The following is a 21783-nucleotide window of genomic DNA, read 5'->3' as shown; positions in this document are numbered from 1 at the left end:
AAAGACCAGACAGAGTTCCAATGTCCCCGGCCTTGCACATATGTTATCAATCTAAGGGCAATATGCCAATAAAAAAACTTTATTTTTGTTCTTTGCAAAACTTTTTATAAATATCTTAGAGAAATGAAGGCTTGAGAACAAATACAATGCAATTTCCATTATAAAAAATATTCCTAAATGGCATAACTTAAAAAAAAATATTTGATCGGCACTAATTTTCGAACTTGTTCGATGTATTGCTTATATAAACCTTTTTTCATAAATTTGATAAAAATCTGGCAAAAATTGTACACATCACAGCGCTTACAACGCAATGTACCATATAACTAATATTTCAAAGGGACATAACTCTTTTAAAAATAATTGATCGGCACTGATTTTCTATTTTGACCGACACATTGCTGATATGAACCTATGATTTAAGTTTTATACAAATCTGGCAAGAATTTTACACGTGAGAGAGCTAACAAAACCAATCGTACAGACGGACGAACGAACGGTACGACGAACGGACGAACTGGCGAACGGAGGCCCGATATTTCTATGTCGCTCGCAACGCGTCGCGCGGAGACAAAAATAAATCAGATTTATTTTATCTTAAAAAAAAAGTTGAACAACCCAAATCAAAATGGCAGAAAACATCCGAAGGCCACCAATCATGCCAATGAGTCTTCAACACAGGTAGAAAAATCTTTAGTCAGCGCAGTTATTTACAGATTCACAAGAGAATACATACAGGTGAAAAACCTCATGACTGAGATGTATGTGGTAAAGGGTTTAGTCAGTCGGGTACTTTAAAGAATCACATGAGAACACATACAGGTGATAAACCTCATGACTGCGATGTATGTGGTAGAGACTTTAGTCGGCTGGATAGTTTTAAGACTCACATGAAAACACATACGGACGATACACCTCATGCCTGTGATGTATGTGGTAAAGGGTTTAGTCAGCGTCGTTATTTACAGAGGCACATGAGAACACATACAGGTGAAACACTTCATGACTGTGGTGTTTGTGGTAAAGGGTTCATTCAGCTTTGTAGTTTAAAGAATCACATGAGAACACATACAGGTGATAAACCTTATGAATGTGATGTATGTGGTAAAAGGTTTAGTCAGTCGGGTACTTTAAAGAATCACATTAGAACACATACAGGTGATAGACCTTACAACTGTGACGAATGCGGTAAGGACTTTACTCGGATGGATAGTTTAAAGAGTCTTATGAAAACGCATACGGACGATAAACCTCATGACAGTGATGTATGTGGTAAAGGGTTTAGTCGTCTTGGTAATTTACAGACACACATAAGAACACATAAAAGTGAAAAACCTCATGCCTGTGATGTATGTGGTAAAGGGTTTAGTCAGCCGGGTAGTTTAAAGACTCACATTATACACATACAGGTGATAGACCTTACAACTGTGACGAATGTGGTAAGAGCTTTACTCGGCTTGATAGTTTAAAGACTCACATGAAAACACATACGGACGATAAACCTCATGACTTTGATGTATGTGGTAAAGGGTTTAGTCGTCTTGGTAATTTACAGACACACATAAGAACACATAAAAGTGAAAAACCTCATGTCTGTGATGTATGTGGTAAAGGGTTTAGTCAGCCGGGTAGTTTAAAGACTCACATTATACACATACAGGTGATAGACCTTACAACTGTGACGAATGTGGTAAGAGCTTTACTCGGCTTGATAGTTTAAAGACTCACATGAAAACACATACGGACGATAAACCTCATGTCTGTGATGTATGCGGTAAAGGGTTTAGTCAGCGTCGTTATTTACAGAGTCACATGAGAACACATACAGGTGGTAAACCTTATGACTGTGACATATGTGGTAATAGGTTTAGTTGTCTTGGTAGTTTACAGACACACATGAGAACACATACCGGTGATAAACATCATGAATGTGGTGTATGCGATAAATCTTATACATCGATGATGTATCCGTTAAACAGTTTAGAGATCTTGGTATTTTACAGGTTCACATGAGAACACATGCAGGTGATAAACCTCATATCGAAGATGTAAGTGGATAAGTGTTTAGTAAACTTTGTAATTTATAGACTAACATGAGAACACATACCGATGGTAAAATCTCGTCACTGTTACGTATATGGTGAAGGATTTACATTTTTTTTAATATACAGAAACATGAAAATACACACAGGCAATACACCATACGGTTGTGATGTATGCTGTCAAGGAGTCGACCATCTCAGTTATGCATATGCACAGTATGCGATACATAGGGAATAACTAACCGGCAGCTGCGTAAATTATGTATGCAAAGCTTTATATTTCAGAAGGTTGAAGACCTGTATGCTTCAAATCTTGTATGCAGTTTACGTCTGTATTATATCAGTTGTCCTTGACCTCATTTTCATAGTTCTGCGACTGCTTGAAAAAAAACCATTGTACTTTTTTTGTAATATATGCTCACTTACTTTGAGCAATAGGATGATATTTTGTATATGGGTTCCTAGCAAGTCAACTTTACATGTAAGTATATGTTGACCTTACATCGACCTTATTTTATGGATCAATGATCAATTTGTAGTTTATACGATTAGGTTCGTTTTTTCGACCCTATAAGCAGAAGGTCAACTACATGTGGTGTATTGAATGATTCACTTTCAGTCTTGCAGGTTTCAACTGACCTTGACCTCATGTTTATGGTTCATTCGTCAATCCTGAGTTTTTGTGTTTTGGTCTGTTTTCAATTATCTTAAACAATAGGTCAACTATATTGGTAAATTGCAATGATTGAACGATGTACATCTATGTCTATCAGGTTTATCTGGATCTTTAGAAATATTAGCTTATGTAGTGCTTGTAGTAAAACTGTATCTTGAGAGTTCTATACTTTCAACATAAATTAATGGTCAGTAAAGAAGGCGAGACATTTCAGAGTGTGAATTCTTATAAATAAATCGAGCCGTTAGTAGTTCGCTTGGATTGGTTTATTTTGTCATTCTGAGGCATTGTTTAGCCTGCTATGTGAAATTGATATTGCACATTTGTTAAAGCCGTTCGTTGACCTGTAGTTATATTTGTTAAAGCCGTACGTTGACCTGTAGTAATATTTGTTAAAGCCGTACGTTGACCTGTAGTAATTTTGGTCTATGGGGGAGAGTTGTATCATAGATATTCGTATCTCATCTTCTTATTGAAATGATGGTCGTTTACAGAGACACTGTGAAAAAACATGAAACAAGTCACACTGAACGTAAAGTAATGTCCTGAACGTACACGAAACACAGTCATGTCACTGAACGTTGTGCAAGGACGCCTAGGCCTCCGGGTGCGAGAAATTGTCGCTGCAATGAAGACCTGTTGGTGACCTTCTGTTGTCTATTCTATGGTTTAGATGTTGTCTCTTTAACACAATCCCCATTTCCATTCTCAATTGTTTACGTAAACGTAAAGTATAACCCTGCTGAATAAACATGTAACATGTGTCACTGAAAGTAAAGAATCGTCTAGAACATGAATGAAACGTATACCACTGAGTGTAAAGTATAGTCCTTAACAAACCAGAAACATGTACTCGTGAACTAAAACTAAAACTATAGACCCGAAAATACATGAAACATGTGCATGTTACTGAACGTAAAGTATAGCCCTGAAAATACACAAAACATGTGCATGTTACATGGATTAAGGCTGTGCGGTCGTTGATACAAATTATAATTAAGAAACTGAATGGGTCCATCAATGCCCATACGTCAATCTTTAAAGACCCAAATGTTGCAAAACGCTTGTCTTACCTCCATGAAAAATATGGTGTTATCCCCGCTGATAAAGCCCCAAACAACATCGTTTTTGTATGTAAAACTCATTATATTAATTGCTTGATAAATGAATTAGGTATTGACAATTCACTTGAAAACTCAACATATACCCTCACGACACTTACCGAAGAGGAAATCATGGATAATTATAGGTGTGTTCTATTTTCCTTTGGAATTTTAACCAAAGAAGAAGAACTGTATCTTCCATCACTGTATTGGATACATAAACTACATAAGTGTCCTTACAAACAACGTTATATTGTTTGGTATTCCAAGTGCTCCACGAACCTGTTTCTAAATTATTAACATCTATTTTGTCAGCAATCACAGCTGGGCTTCAAAGTTATTGTGAAACTGCCTATTCTAGAGGTGACGTGAATCAGATGTGAATACTAAAGAATTCCGAAGATCTTTTAGAGTACATACAATCTAACTCTCTTTCCTCTTGCAATAGTATTAACACATTTGACTTTTCTACACTTTACACAAGTATTCCACATTCCAAACTAAAAGACAAAATTGAAAGAGTTTGTATTGCTTGGGCTAACGTAGACACAAGTATCTTGTCTTAGGAAGGGATAAATCCTACTTTGTAAAGGATCACTCTGATTTAAACAAAAAATTCTCTTAAACTGACATTATCAAGATGCTTGATTTATTGACAAACAACATATTTGTTACGTTAAGAGGACGGGTTTTTGAACAGACTGTCGGCATTCCAATGGAAACCAATTGTGCCCGTCTTCTTGCCGACTTGTTTCTTTATTACTATGAGGCTGACTTCGTACAGGAATTTCTTAGGACGAATGATATGAAGTTAACAATATCCTTTAACTTAACTTCCCGATTTATAGATGATGTTCTCTTGCTAAATAATCCAAAAAATGGTGACTATGTTGAACGTATCTATCCCATCGAACTAGAGATAAACGATACAACAGATATAGTTAAGTCGGCCTTATATCTTGACTTGCATCTAAAAATCGACAATGATAGTCGGTTGAAAACGAAATTTTACGACAAAAAAGATGATTTCAGCTTTCCACTTGTGAACTTTCCTTTTTTAAGTAGAAACATTCAAGCAGAACCTGCATACGGGATATATATCTCCCAGTTGATACGATATTCCCGGACATGCATTTCCTATCATGATTTTCTTGATAGAGGGTTGCTGCTAACAAGGAAGCTATTAAACCAAGAGTTCCAAATGGTGAAGTTGAAATCATCGTTTCGTAAATTTTACGGACGCCATCACAAGTAGGTTGACCGTTTTGGATTAAACGTTTCACATATATGATATCGGATATGGTCCTTTCGTCGTAACTACAATCGCCTTCCTTTTCATGAATGTGACCTACTGAATTAGACTTTTTACTAGGTTTGTAATAACTTGAGTAACACGACGGATGCCGCATGTGAAGCAGGATCTGCTTACCCTTCCGGAGCACATGAGATCACCCCCAGTTTTTGGTTGGGTTCGTGATGTTTAGTCTTTAGTTTTCTATGTTGTGTCATGTTTTTTTTTCGATTTATGAGTTTGACTGTTCCTCTGGATCTTTTGCCCCGCTTTTACTAAAGGCAAATAATAGTTAAAAATTAATATACACGAAATATGCGCATGTTACTGAGCGTAAAGAATAGTTCTGAAAATACATAAAACATGTGCATGTTACTCAACGTAAAATGTCGTCCTGGACATCATGAAACATGTGCCAATGAACATGAAGTATAGTCATAGATATAAGAGGATGTGGTATGAGACCACTCTCCATTCAAGTCACAATTCATAACTGTACACTATTATAGGTCAAAGCACGGTCTTTAACACGGAGCCTTGGTTCACACCGAACAGCAAGATGTAAAGTGCTTCTGAAATTACTAGTGTAAAACCATTCAAACGTAAAAACCAACGGTCTAAACGAGAAGCTTGAAACAACAAAGGACAACTACTGGACATAAGATTCCTGACTTAGAACATGTGCAAACAATTGCAGCGGGTTTAAGCGTTTTAATGGTACCAAACTTTCACCCTTATCTAAACAATTGTGTAACATGGAAAGACACACTATTAAATATCAATTGAAATGGCTGCACTCAAACGAAATACATGTTAACACAAGTGAACATAATACTAAACCCCTAACACAGGAGGAATTGTGCCTGATGTTCATATGATGAAGACATTGTTATGATATTGTAATTATTATGTTTATTTATGTTGGCCTAATTTGTGTTGTATGGCCTGATAGTTGTTTACCAAATAATCTTATAACTGTGCAGTTTAGGAATCACTGGAACAATCACAGAATGATTGGAACTTTCTAGAATGATCCTTATAAAAGATGCGTAATTTAAACTTCTACGTTATTCCAGAAACTTCCGTTGTAACTTTCCAGGATTTTCCACAATGTTCCATTATAGAGTGTTCTAGAATTTTCCATGACAACACTATATATACAGACACTAAAGTTAAACTCTTACACTTGGACATAGACATTGATAGACATTAGTATTCACAGCATTTGGATTGACATTTTATTCTACAAACAACATCATACTGGATTGTGACATTAGTAGTGAACGTAATATTCAAATTGGATTCCGAAAGATTTCCGGATACAGATAACGATAACAGATTGGACTCATATTTTGACAGTTAAGTTAACAGTAATATTTGTGTAATACCTTTTGTAAACTTTTGTATATTAAATGTTGTTAAATTTTACTATTGATTTGTGTCTTTTGTTGGCTACAATTTAAAGACGATTTCTGGCCGTAACAGAAATTGGGGGCTCGTCCGGGATACATGATGCAGCTGTAATTTCAGATAATTATACCCTTTCACATAAAAGAAGTTTCAAGGGTCAAAATGTTAATAATTCAAGTGGAAATTACAAAAATCAAAGCACTGAGCGTACTGATAGTAAGCCTGTTGCACAGAATAAGAGTCAGTCCAGTTTTAATATGTCTAGTTCAAAATTTGATACTTTTGAGAAGAAGTCACTGATTTGTGCTTATTGTAAGAAGAATGGTCACTTGATGGCTGATTGTTTTAGATCCAGAAGAAGAATGAACGAGATAATAAGCCAAAGTCCAGTGCTTGTACGACACCTTATATTACCAGTACGTTGGAATGTCCTGCGAGTCAGGCTTTTAAGTCCAGTTTTTGTGATTACATGGAGGAATATAAACCCTTTATTTCTGATGGGTTTATTTCTATTGTTGATGATACCACTCTTCAGCCTATTAAGATTTTACGGGACACTGGAGCTTCTCAGTCTTTATTGTTAGAAGGTGTGTTGCCTTTGTCCGAGAAGACTTCTGTTGGTGCCTCCGTTTTGTTACAAGGTGTAGAGTTGGGTTGTATAGATGTTCCTCTCCACCGTATTTATCTGAAGTCAGATTTGATAACTGGACCAGTTATTGTAGGTGTTCGTCCTAATCTCCCTGTAGAGGGTGTTACATTATTGCTAGGAAATGATCTAGCTAGGAACAAAGTGGTTGCTGAACCAATTGTTACCAGTGAACCAGTGGTGGATGTTAAATCACCTGAAGATGATGCTGAATTGTATCCAGCTTGTGTTGTTACTAGGGCGATGGCTAGAAAACAACAAGATGAGAATTTGCAAGAAGACCAGTTTGATTACATGGACCTTTCTGACACTTTCCTAGCTGACATTGAAGGTCCTGGTAGCTCAGAAAAGGCCATAATAAGACCACCTAGTGTTACCAAGAATGTTATTATGCCATGGCCAAATGTAAACAGCCATTCATTAGACCGAAATAATTTATTCGAAGAACAACATAAAGACCCTGAGGTTCTTCAGCTCAACCAGCGGGCTCAACCACAGGAGGAAGCGGACAAAGTGGCCGAATGCTATTTCCATCAGGACGGCATTTTAATGAGGAAGTGGAGGCCTCCTGATGCTACCCCAGATGAGGAATGGAGAGTGGTATACCAAGTGGTGGTGCCTAAAGTTTATAGGCAAGAAATTATTGGTCTTGCCCATGACACCCCCTTGGCTGGACACTTAGGTATAAGGAAGACTTGCCTTAAGATATTGCAGCATTTCTACTGGCCCAGACTTCGAAATGATGTCGCAGAATACTGCAAATCATGCCATATATGCCAGGTTATTGGTAAGCCTAACCAGAAAATACCACCAGCACCACTTCTGCCTATTCCAGCCTTTGACGAACCTTTCAGCAGAGTTCTAATTGACTGCGTTGGACCTTTACCAAAGACCAAAACTGGAAATGCGTATTTATTGACAATCATGTGTACATCCACTCGCTTTCCTGAGGCCATTCCGCTAAGAAATATCAAGACACCTACTATTGTCAAAGCACTTATCAAATTTTTCACATTAGTAGGACTTCCTAAGTCTATACAGTCCGACCAGGGATCAAATTGCATGTCAGGTTTATTTCAGCAAGTCGTGTACCAGTTAGGGATTGCTCAGTACAGATCAAGTGCTTATCATCCAGAATCTCAAGGTGCCTTAGAACGTTTTCATCAAACATTGAAGAACATGATTAGAACTTTTTGTCTTTCAATTTGACAGAGACTGGGATGATGGAGTTCACTTTCTACTTTTTGCGGTTCGAGAGGCTGTTCAAGAATCCCTTGGATTTAGTCCCTTTGAGTTGGTATTTGGTCATACTGTAAGGGGACCGTTAAAATTGATTAAGGATAAGTGGCTTACTGAACATACTGACTTGAATCTTTTAGACTATGTATCTAGATTTAAAGAAAAATTGTATACTGCTTGTCAAATTGCTCAGAAAAACTTAAAAAATGTACAGAACAAGATGAAAATATGCTATGATAAAGATGCCAGGGATAGAGTTTTTGAGCCTGGTGATAAGGTACTTGTATTTTTGCCAGTCCCTGGACATCCTTTACAGGCTAAATATTGTGGTCCTTATACAATAGAGAGTAAAGTCAATGATTTGAATTATATTGTAAAAACTCCAGGTCGGCGTAAACAAAACAGAGTGTGTCATATTAATATGTTAAAACCATATTTTGAGCGTACTAATAAATGTGATAGTAAACCAGTTGCCACTTTAGGCATGGTTAAATTTGAGAACAATCATGACAAACCAGATGTAATTGAACCAATTTTTAGTTGTAAAACTATGGAAGAGACAGTCAGATTGAAAAATTCAGAAATTTTGTCAAATTTAGATTCAAAACTTGCACATCTGTCTTTTGATCGTAGAGAAGAAATAAAAACTTTGGTATTTTCTTTTAAAAATCTTTTTCCAGATGTGCCAAACAAAACCACTGCTGTTTGTCATGATGTTGATGTCGGAGATGCTTGACCAATTAAGCAACATCCTTACAGGCTCAATCCACTCAAACTTGAAGTTATGAGAAAAGAAATTAAATATATGCTTGACAATGATATTATTGAGACGAGTAACAGTGAATGGAGCTCTCCTTGTCTCCTTGTGCCAAAACCAGATAAAACTTTTCGTTTCGTGACTGATTTCAGAAAAGTAAATTCAGTCTCAAAATCTGATTCCTATCCGATTCCAAGGATAGACGATTGTATTGACAATATTGGTCAAGCAAAATTTGTGAGCAAATTTGATTTATTGAAAGGTTATTGGCAAGTTCCATTGACACAGAGAGCTCGTGAAATATCAGCTTTTGTTACACCAGATGGCTTATTTCAATATACTGTAATGCCATTTGGCATGAAAAGTGCTCCAGCTACATTTCAAAGAATGATCAATAATGTTATAAAAGATTTAGACTGTTGTTATGCTTATATTGATGATCTTATTGTATGTAGTGATAGCTGGGAACAGCATTTAACACATTTGTATGATACTTTTGATAGATTGTCACATTCAAATTTGACTGTTAATCTTGGTAAAAGTGAATTTTGTCAGGCCACTGTTGATTATTTAGGGCATACAGTTGGCCAAGGTCAAGTAAAACCTATTACGGTTAAAGTGAAAGCTATTTCCAAATTTCCACCTCCTACAAATAGAAAACAACTTATGAGATATTTAGGCATGATAGGATTTTACAGGAAATTCTGTTCAAATTTTGCTACTGTTGTTCAACCATTGACTCATCTTTTACGAAAAGATTCTAAATTTATCTGGAGTGAAAATTGTCAAAAAGCTTTTGAAAATAGCAAATCACTTTTAATTAATAGTCCAGTTCTGATTACTCCAGACTTTGAAAAACAATTTAAACTTGCCGTTGATGCAAGCGATGTAGGAATAGGAGCTGTTTTATATCAAGAGACAGATGATAATGTTGAAAAACCTATATCATATTTTTCTAAGAAATTAGATAAACATCAGAAAAATTATTCAACTATTGAAAAAGAGTGTTTTGCAATGTTGTCAGCACTTCAACATTTTGATGTATATTTGAATCCCACTGTATATCCTATTCTTGTTTATACTGATCATAATCCTCTCACCTTCATGCATAAAATGAGAAACAAGAATCAGAGGTTGACTAGGTGGAGTTTATTGTTACAGGAATATGATGTAATTGTAAAACATATTAAGGGTAAAGATAATGTAATAGCTGATGCTTTATCTAGAGCTTATTAAATCACTTTGTATATATTATGTATTTTTGTTCATATTATTCATTGTAAGTTTTTGTTACACTTAAACTTCTTTTAAGGGGGGAGGTGTTATGATATTGTAATTATTATGTTTATTTATGTTGGCCTAATTTGTGTTGTATGGCCTGATAGTTGTTTACCAAATAATCTTATAACTGTGCAGTTTAGGAATCACTGGAACAATCACAGAATGATTGGAACTTTCTAGAATGATCCTTATAAAAGATGCGTAATTTAAACTTCTACGTTATTCCAGAAACTTCCGTTGTAACTTTCCAGGATTTTCCACAATGTTACATTATAGAGTGTTCTAGAATTTTCCATGACAACACTATATATACAGACACTAAAGTTAAACTCTTACACTTGGACATAGACATTGATAGACATTAATATTCACAGCATTTGGATTGACACTTTTATTCTACAAACAACATCATACTGGATTGTGACATTAGTAGTGAACGTAATATTCAAATTGGATTCCGAAAGATTTCCGGATACAGATAAAGATAACAGATTGGACTCATATTTTGACAGTTAAGTTAACAGTAATATTTGTGTAATACCTTTTGTAAACTTTTGTATATTAAATGTTGTTAAATTTTACTATTGATTTGTGTCTTTTGTTGGCTACAATTTAAAGGCGATTTCTGGCCGTAACAACATAATCTTTCAATCAGTTTAATTGAGGTCTGGAGCTGGCATGACAGTAACTGCTAGTAGTCTGTTATTATTTATGTATTATTGTCATTTTGTTTATTTTCTTTCGTTTCATATTCTGACATCGGACTCGGACTTCTCTTAAACTGAGTTTTACTGTGCGTATTGTTGCGCGTTTTTTTTTTTTTACATTGGCTAGAGGTAAAGTAGGAGGGTTGAGATGTCAAAAAACAAGTTAAACCCCGGCGCAATTTTGCACCTGTCCCAAGTCAGGAGCCTCTGGCCTTTGTTAGTCTTGTATGATTTTTAATTTGAGTTTCTTGTGTATAATTATGAGTTAAGTATGACATCCATTATCACTGAACTAGTATACATATTTCTTTAGGGACCAGCTAAAGGACACCTCCGGGTTCGGGAGTTTCTCGCTACATTGAAGACCCTTTGGTGGCCTTCGGCTATTGTCTGCTCTATGGTCGGGCTGTTGTCTCTTTGACACATTCCCAATTTACATTCTCCATTTTATACACTGAACGAATACATTTGATGTATAGATGATACAATGTAAATACAAAAAAAAACAACAAAAAACAATCCGACTACTAACGTCTCGATTTACTTAACAAGTTCACTCTGAAATGTCTCGCCTGCTTTACTGACCATTAATTTAGGTTAAAAGTATAGAAAGTAAAGTTTTACTAAAAGCATCACATAAGCTAACATAAAGATCCATAACAATGAGGCCAAGGTCAGACAAACCATACAAATAGACATGTACATCTATCAATCATTGCATACACCAATATAGCCGACCTATTGCTTAAGGTAATAAACAGACCAAAACACAAAAACTCAGGATTGACGAATGAACCATAAAAATGAGGTAAATGCAAGATGAAACCTGTCAGACTGACATGTAGTCCAGTGGCGGATCCAGAACTTTTCCTAAGGGGGGCCCGCTGACTGACCTAAGGGGGGGCGCTCCACTCATGCTTCAATGATTCTCTATATAATCAACCAAATTTTTCCCACGAAAGGGGGGGGGGGGGGCCCCCCCCCCCCATGGATCCGCCTACAGTACCCCTTACAAATTGAATCATTCAATATACTACTTAGAGGATTTGACATACAAACCTAATCATGTAAACTATACTTTGATCACCGATCCATAAAATAAGGTCAAGGTCAGGTCAACACATACTAACATGTAAAGTTGGCTTGCGAGGAACCCATATATACAAAACATCATTATCCTATTACTCAAAATAAATTAGAATATCATATTACAAAAAAAACTAAAATGTTTTGTTCAAGCAGTCGCAACACCATGAACATGTGGTCAAGGACAACTGATAAATACAAACTGCTTAACATAAGGTATAAGCTCTTTATACAAGGTTTGGAGCATCAAGGTTTTAAACTTTCTGGAATATAAAGCTTTGTAGAAATAATTTACACCGATGCCGGATAGTAATCCATATGTATAGCATACGACAAAACGAAAGCTCATATATTTGGACAGTAAGCAACGCAAAGAGTGTAAACCGAGTAAACTGCTATTCAAATATCACCTACACTGTTTTAATCTCAAGTATGTGTTCTCATGTGTCATTGTAAATTACAAAGTGGAGTGAACCCTTTACTAAATATCACTTACATGATGTGTATCTCATGTACAGGTCCTCATTTGTCATTGAAAATTATCAAGTCGATTTAACTTTTTTCAAATGTCACATACATGTGTTCTCATGTGTCATTGTACATTACCAAGTCGAGTGAACACTTCAATAAATATCACAAACATGATACTTATGTCATGTACAGGTCCTCATGTGTCACTGTACATTACCAAATCGAGTGAACCCTTGACTAAATATCACACACATGATACTTATGTCGTGTACAGGTCCTCATGTGTCATTGTACATCAGGGGCGGATCCAGCCATTTTAAAAAAGGGGGGTTCCTAACCCAGGACAAAGGGGGGGTTCCAATTACATGTCCCGATTCAAATGCATTGATCGTCCAAAAAAAAAGGGGGGTTCCAACCCCCGGAACCCCCCTCTGGATCCGCGCCTGTACATTACCAAATCGAGTGAACCCTCAGAGTTTACAGAGACACATGAGAATACATACAGGTGATAAACCTTATGGCTGTGATGTATGTGTTAAAGTGTTTAGTCAGCTTGGAAATTTACAGAGACACATGAGAATACATACAGTCGATATACCTCATGACTGTGAATTATGTGGTAAAAGGTTTAGTCGTCTTCATAATTTACAGAGACATCTGAAAACACATACAAGTGATAAACCTCATGACTGACGTATGTGGTAAAAATTTTAGTCGTCTTGGTAACTTACAGAGACGCACAAAAACACATAATTGCGATAAATCTGATGAATGTGATGTATGCGTTAAAAGGTTAAGTGACTTTGATATTTTACTGGTTCACATTAGAATACATACAGGCGATGTAAGTGGTTAAGGGTTTAACCAACTTGGTAATTTACATATTAACATGAGAACACATGCCGTTCGAAAAAATCTCATGACTGGCGTTTGTGGTAAAGAAAGAATTTATGCATCTTTTTTACAGATTCATATGAAAGTACGAACAGGTGATACACCTTATGTTTGTAATGTATGCGGTAAAGTAGTTAATCATCTTAGTAGTTAACTGGTTCACACGACATTGCATGAGCATGATGAGAACACACACAGAAGATAAATCTCATGACTGTGATGTTGGTGGTAAAGGATTTATTCATCTTAGAAATGTACAGAGACACATTAGAACATATATAGGAGATACACCTTATATATGTATGTGGTAAATGTTTTAGTCGGCTTGCAATTTACAAAAACACATTATAAGAGTTTAGACATGTGTATACATTGTACAGCCTATAAAACCACACGAATGTAATGCATGTGTTGCAGAATGTATTGGATTTTGTGCCTTAAAAAGACACTTTAGAATACAAACTGGGGTAAAACTCGTGAACAGGATTTTTGTTATGAAGAGTTTATTGGAATTAATCTATTAAACATTGTTAAAGGTTGTGTAAATGTAAGAACATTAGGACATATATATCTGTATATTTTAGATAAACCTTGACATTTTGATTAATGTGGTGGGATGTTTAGTGTGAGTTGTTAATTATATAAAGATAGACACATTAGAACACATACTGGCGGAAACCTTATAATGTGATGTAGAGGCTTTAGTGAGAATGACACTTTACATAAGCAAACAGTAGTTATAAAATGTCACCAATTTAATGTTTGTGCTAGATAATTTCATGAATTTATTATTCATTAATGTGATATTTGGTAAAGGGTTTAGTCGGCTTGGCAACTCAAAAACACATAGGAACACATGTTGGAGATAACCCTCATATATATGATAATTTGAACATCATGTATGTGATATTTGGTAAACACTTCAGTCGACTTGGTAATTTTCAACGACACAAGTGAACACCTGCATGAGATAAACATCATGTGTGTGATATTTAGTAAAGGGTTTACTCGATTTGGCAATTTACAATGACACATGAGTACACATGCGTTAGATTAACACAGTGTACGTAATATTTGATTTACGGTTTACTCGGTTTGACTTTCATTCTGTGGGTTACTTGTGTCAAAAGATAGGAGCTTTGGTTTTGTGGTTGTCGTTTCCTTGCAGAATGCGATACATACTGATTACTACCCGGTAGCTGCGTAAATTATTTGTATAAAGCTTAATATTTTAGAAGGTTGAAGACCTGGGCTGCGTTCAATATCGTAGCAGCTCCGTAGTGATACGTAGATTTTTACCTTGAACGTGTAGCTATAGACTAGTTGTTACATAAATATTGTTAGCAGCTACGTAGCTGCTACGATATTGAACTCGACCCAGGATGCTTCGAATCTTGTATTTAAAATGATGGTCGTTTACAGACTGAGACACTGTGAAAAAACATGAAACAAGTTACACTGAACGTAAAGTAATGTCCTGAACTTACACGAAACACGTGTTAATGAACGTAACGTATAGTCCTGAATAAACATGAAACATGTACAAGGACGCCTAGGCCTCAGGGTGCGAGAAATTCTCGCTGCATTGAAGACCTGTTGGTGACCTTCTGTTGTTGTCTATTCTTTGGTTGGAATGTTGTCTCTTTAACACATTCCCCATTTCCATTCTCAATTGTTTACGTAAACGTAAAGTATAGCCCTGCTGAATAAACATGTAACATGTGCCACTGAAAGTAAAGAATCGTATAGAACATGAATGACGCATATACCACTGAGTTTCAAGGATAGTCCTTAACAAACCAGAAACATGTACTAAAAGTATAGTCCTGTACAAACTAAAAACCAATGCCACTGAACGTTAAGTAACGTCCTGAACATTATTGAAAACTGTGACTTGTATGGAGGGTCGTCTTATTGGCACTCATTTCACATATTCTTATATCTTTGAAACATGTGCCACTGAAAGTAAAGTAAAGTCATAACAAAAACATAAAACGTGTGCCTCTGAAATGAAGTATCGTCCTAAACTAAACAGAAGTATGTGCATGTAACTGAATGTAAACTATAGCCCTGAAAATACATGAAACATGTGCATGTTACTGAACGTAAAGTATAGCCCTGAAAATACATAAAACATGTGCATGTTACATGGATTAAGGCTGTGAAGTCGTTGATACAAATCAGAATTAAGAAACTGAATGGGTCCATCAATGCCCATGCTACGTCAATCTTTAAAGACCCAAATGTTGCAAAACGCTTGGGTTACCTCCATGACAAATATGGTATTGTCCCCGCAAATAAAGCCCCAAACAACATCGTTTTTATATGTAAGACTCATTATATTAATTGCTTGATAAATGAATTAGGTATTGACAATTCACTTGGAAACTCAACATATACCCTCACGACACTTATCAAAGAGGAAATCCTGGATAATTATAGGTGTGTTCTATATTCCTTTGGAATTTTAACCAAAGATGAAGAACTGTATCTTCCATCACTGTATTGGATACATAAACTAAATAAGTGTCCTTACAAACAACGTTATATTGTTTGGTTTTCCAAGTGCTCCACAAACCTCTTTCTAAATTATTAACATCTATTTTATCAGCAATCACAGCTGGGCTTCAAACTTATTGTGAAACTGTCTATTATAGAGGTGGCGTGAATCAGATGTGCATGGATACTAAAGAATTCCAAAGATCTTTTAGAGTACATACAATCTAACTCTCTTTCCTCTTGCAATAGTATTAAAACATTTGACTTTTCTACACTTTACACAAGTATTCCACATTCCAAACTAAAAGACAAAATTGAAAGAGTTGGTATTGCTTTGGCTAACGTAGATACAAGTATCTTGTCTTAGGGAGGGATAAATCCTACTTTGTAAAGGATCACTCTGATTTAAAAAAAAAAAAAAAAGTTCTCTGAAACTGACATTTTCAAGATGCTTGATTTCTTGACAAACAACATATTTGTTGCTTTAAGAGGACGTGTTTTTCAACAGACTGTCGGCATTCCAATGGAAACCAATTGTGCCCCTCTTCTTGTCGACTTGTTTCTTTATTACTATGAGGCTGACTTCTTACAGGAACGTCTTAGGAAGAAAAATAAGAAGTTGACAATATCCTTTAACTTAACTTTCCGCTATATAGATGATGTTCTCTCACTAAAAAATTCAAAAAATGGTGAACGCATCTATCCCATCGAACTAGAGATAAAGGATACAACATATATAGTTAAGTCGGCCTTATATCTTGACTTACATCTAAAAATTGACAATGAGAGTCGGTTGAAAACAAAACTTTACGACAAAAAAGATGATTTCAGCTTTCCAATTGTGAACTTTCCCTTTTTAAGTAGAAACATTCAAGCAGAACCTGCATACGGGGTATATATCTCCCAGTTGATACGATATTCCCGGGCATGCATTTCCTATCATGATTTTCTTGATAGAGGGTTGCTGCTAACATGCAAGGAAGCTATTAAACCAAGAGTTCCAAATGGTGAAGTTGAAATCATCGTTTCGTAAATTTTACGGACGCCATCACAAGTAGGTTGACCGTTATGGATTAAACGTTTCACATATGATATCGGATATGGTCCTTACGTCGTAACTACAATCGCCTACAATGTGACCTACTGAATTAGACTATTTACCAGTTTTGAAATAATAACTTGAGTAACACGACGGGTGCCACATGTGAAGCAGGGTCTGCTTACCCTTCCGGAGCACATGAGATCACCCCCAGCTTTTGGTTGGGTTCGTTATGTTTAGTCTTTAGTTTTCTATGTTGTGTCATGTGTACTATTATTTGTTTGTTTGTCTTTTTCATTTTTAGCCATGGAGTTGTCAGGGTTTTTTTTTCGATTTATGAGTTTGACTGTTCCTCTGGATCTTTTGCCCCGCTTTTACTAAAGGTAAATAATAGTTAAAAATTAATATACATGAAATATGCGCATGTTACTGAGCGTAAAGAATAGTTCTGAAAATACATAAAACATGTGCATGTTACTCAACGTAAAATGTCGTCCTGGACATCATGAAACATGTGCCAATGAACATGAAGTATAGTCATAGATATGAGAGGATGTGGTATGAGACCACTCTCGATTCAAGTCACAATTCATAAATGTAAACTATTATAGGTCAAATCACGGTCTTTAACACGGAGCCTTGGTTCACACCGAACAGCAAGATGTAAAGTGCTCCTGAAATTACTAGTGTAAAACCATTCAAACGTAAAAACCAACGGTCTAAACGAGAAACTAGAAACAACAAAGCACAACTACTGGACATAAGATTCCTGACTTAGAACATGTGCAAACAATTGCAGCGGGTTTAAGCGTTTTAATGGTACCAAACTTTCACCCTTATCTAAACAATTGTGTAACATGGAAAGACACACTATTAAATATCAATTGAAATGGCTGCACTCAAACGAAATACATGTTAACACAAGTGAACATAATACTAAACCCCTAACACAGGAGGAATTGTGCCTGATGTTCATATGATGAAGACATAATCTTTCAATCAGTTTAATTGAGGTCTGGAGCTGGCATGACAGTAACTGCTAGTAGTCTGTTATTATCAATGTATTATTGTCATTTTGTTTATTTTCTTTCGTTTCATATTCTGACATCGGACTCGGACTTCTCTTAAACTGAGTTTTACTGTGCGTATTGTTGCGCGTTTTTTTTTACATTGGCTAGAGGTAAAGGGGGAGGGTTAGCAAATATATGTGCTTTGTTCATTTGAATAAACTTACTTTCATCTGCAAAGACAATATGAGTCGAGGGAATGAAACTTACGTTATCATGGTTTTCTTTCTTTATACTAAATTGCCGTTCTATTTCGGCACATTCTCTTGTAGGATCATGTAGAAGGAAGGATTATGCGATACACAAATGAACTACTCTATGCTGGGAAGATACAACTGGATCGTTCGTATATCTGACTTTTTATATTTCATTAAGAAAACAGGGGATTATTAAGGTTTAATAAAAACTTGACGTCTGCTCAGCTAAAAATCTGTTAAAACGTGTGTCGAACTTTTTTACTAAGACATTTTAGTATGCAATTCCGTTGATTTCCTCTCTTTCTTTGTTCTAAGAACAAAAATATCAGAACTCGTCTGATATTTTGTTTAAACCAGCATAAAAAAAATCTTTAAAATATGTGTAGTACGTGAAATATGAGACACTCGTGTACTTGTTGTAACAGTGAGCATGAATGAGAAAAACTGAAATTATAGAGATCCACCGTATAAGATAAAACACAATAATATCATGTAAAGAACTTTAGTATTCTTGAATCCGTTTCTGAGTTGTGATGAACTTACACACAACTGACAGAAGGACAGTTATTTAAGTAGAGCACCATAGTACAAGCGAGTCCTCATGCGAAGATCTATAATAAAATCTAAAGTCTAAATGATTTTTTTTTAACTTAGTAAAGATCTCGTATGAACGAATTTGAATGTTTCCCAACTTTACGACTGTCAGTGTGGGTTAATTATTGTAACCAGAGAGCATAATTCTACATACAAAGTCATCTTTGTCACCACCGGGACTCGAACCCGGTCCACCGCATGTTCTAAGAAAACCCATCCCGTTACACTTCCCACCACCTCAGGGTCATCATACCATTATGACTCTCACAACACTTACATGTCAGCTCCTTTGTTCTACCGGAGTGATCTAAGACGGACAACCCCTACTAGATCACCCCAGTTTGAATTTCTTTGTTTTGCATGCTTTTCTTTGTTTTGTAACATTTTGGCGGGACTGTCTAAGCCACAGTAAAACTTTTACAGTATATAGAATTATTTAATATACGGAAAAGATTAAATATCGATATGTTTTTTATTTACTTATCTACAACAGCTGGGATGTAAAATAGTTATCCCATTTAAACTTGGTGTGTCAGTGTAATATCACCCTCTAGCATCCGGCTATCGGGATGATTTTACAATGACGCACCAAGAGTTCGAATGGGATAACCATTACCCTAGCTAGAATTCCCCTCTAACCACCAATCGGAGAGCATGATTCTTTATACGAAATCATCGTTGTTTCAACCGGGACTCAAACCCGGTACATCTTTGTTACAAGGCAGCGCGTTAACCGACTGCGCTTACGTCTGACTAAGTATCTAAAATAAAATAAATAGTAGTCTAAGCAGTTGGGCTGACATTCATAAGGGGGTTCCCCTTGGTTCTATCCTTGGCCCCGTACTTTTTAATGTTTTTATCAATGATATATTTTTATTTATAAAAAATGGAACTCTGTCTAATCATTATGCAGACGACAACAATTTATCTTACTGTAGTCCTGATTATGATGTTTTGATTTCTACTTTGGGATCTGAATCACTCAAACTTTTTTAACGAGAAAAAAAAAGTAGAAAAAGTGCAAGGAAGAGCACTTAGGGTTGTGTATGAAGACCATTCAAGCTCATATCAACAGTTGCTTGAAAAGGTTAAGTTGCCAACATTGCATATTAAAAGACAAAGATCAAAGGCGGATCCAGGGGAAGGGGGGGGGGGCGCCCCCCCCCCCTTTTGTGGGAAAACATTTGGTTAATTATATAGGGAATCACTGAACTGAAGCATGACTTGAGCGGCCCCTCCTTAGGTCAGTCAGCGCCCCCTCCTTATGAAAAGTTCTGGACCCGCCACTGAAGATCAATGGCTATTTAAACTTTTAATATAGTTCACTAGCACCTGTCTGTTTACATGATTTATTAAATGTAATATATTGTAAATATTCTTTCAGATATAGTGATGTACTGGATATACCACATGTAAAAACTACACAGTTTGTTAAGAAAAGTTTGAAATTTGCATCTGCTACTCTGTGGAACAGCCTACCTGACCATTTCAGTACTGAAAACAGGTTTTCTCAAATTAAGAGCCTTATACAGTCTTGGAATGGTTCAAAATGTTGTTGTTCAGCATGTAGACAAGCTTTTTCATATTTTAGAATTTGCTCTAACATGCGATTTTGCCTTAAATGTTTGCATGTGTGTTATATTTTATTTGTGCTTAATTTTAGTTGTGCTTAAATATTTAGAACTTTGTGCTTCAGCTTTGGTTTGTTTAGATGTGTGTTTTAATGTTGTGTTTATGTTATTCTTTATTCGGTAAAAAGTTCTTAAGAGCTTATGTTTGTATTGTTATATGTGAACCGAATCAAAATAAAACTTTCATATTCGTATTCGTATCTATCGCATGATCTAAGGAAAGCAATCCCGTCACACTATTAAACAAAGTAAAAGATATAAATCATAAATCTTATGAATGCTATTCGCGGTCAAAGAAAGGAATATCAGATCCTGTCGGTGGACAATTGTAGGTGCTATAAAATCGAGAGAAAAAAATAACTGAAAAGAAATCACTCAAACATGTGCAATCCGAAGTAAAGACACAAACACATCACAAGAAAAACAAGAGCACATCATCTCGGCGGGCAACTGTCGACTTTAAAAAAGTTGTACGATCGAAACATATGACAAAAAAATAGAAGATCCACAAAAAATTGCAAATAGTCACAAGAAATAACCAGATCACGTGAAACCTAAGAAATAAGATGCAAAGAGTCATGTGAAATAACTAGATCACGCCAATGTTGGTAGGCGACTGTCGATTTGTCAATGTTGGTGGGCAACTGTCGACTTGTCAATGTTGGAGGGCAACTGTCGACTTGTCAATGTTGGTGGGCAACTGTCGACTTGTCAATATTGGTAGGCAACTGTCGACGTGTCAATGTTGGTAGGAAAATGTCGACTTGTCAATGTTGGTGGGCAACTGTCGATTTGTCAATGTTGGTGGGCAACTGTCGACTTGTCAATGTTGGTGGGCAACTGTCGACTTGTCAATGATGGTGGGCAACTGTCGACTTGTCAATATTGTTTGATCGAACAAAAACATAACTAAAACATGACACCTAAAAAATAAGACCTAAACGAAGATGTATCAAACAAAATTCTGAAAGTACAATTGGTTAACACAAACAATGCGGAAAAATACAACGATATAAGTCTATGCTAGCCCGAGTACTATAATATAAGACTTCGAAGCAAGGTTTTTTATCGGATATTTTTAACTATCAATGATGAAGGTTCATATTATTTACATCAAACGTTGTTTTTTTTATTGGATACTATTCCTATACTA

General features: G+C 35.9%; 1 pseudogene; it reads left to right on the top strand.

Moving 5' to 3' along the window:
- Nucleotides 1-687: 687 nt before the first annotated feature.
- On the top strand, nucleotides 688-14198 carry LOC143050811 (uncharacterized; annotated as a pseudogene).
- The last annotated feature ends 7585 nt before the right edge of the window (nucleotides 14199-21783 follow it).

The sequence above is a fragment of the Mytilus galloprovincialis genome, chromosome 11 (assembly GCF_965363235.1).
Source record: "Mytilus galloprovincialis chromosome 11, xbMytGall1.hap1.1, whole genome shotgun sequence".
NCBI lineage: Eukaryota > Metazoa > Mollusca > Bivalvia > Mytilida > Mytilidae > Mytilus > Mytilus galloprovincialis.
Note: the sequence above shows the minus strand (reverse complement) of the source record. Positions and strands in the feature narration are given on the sequence as shown.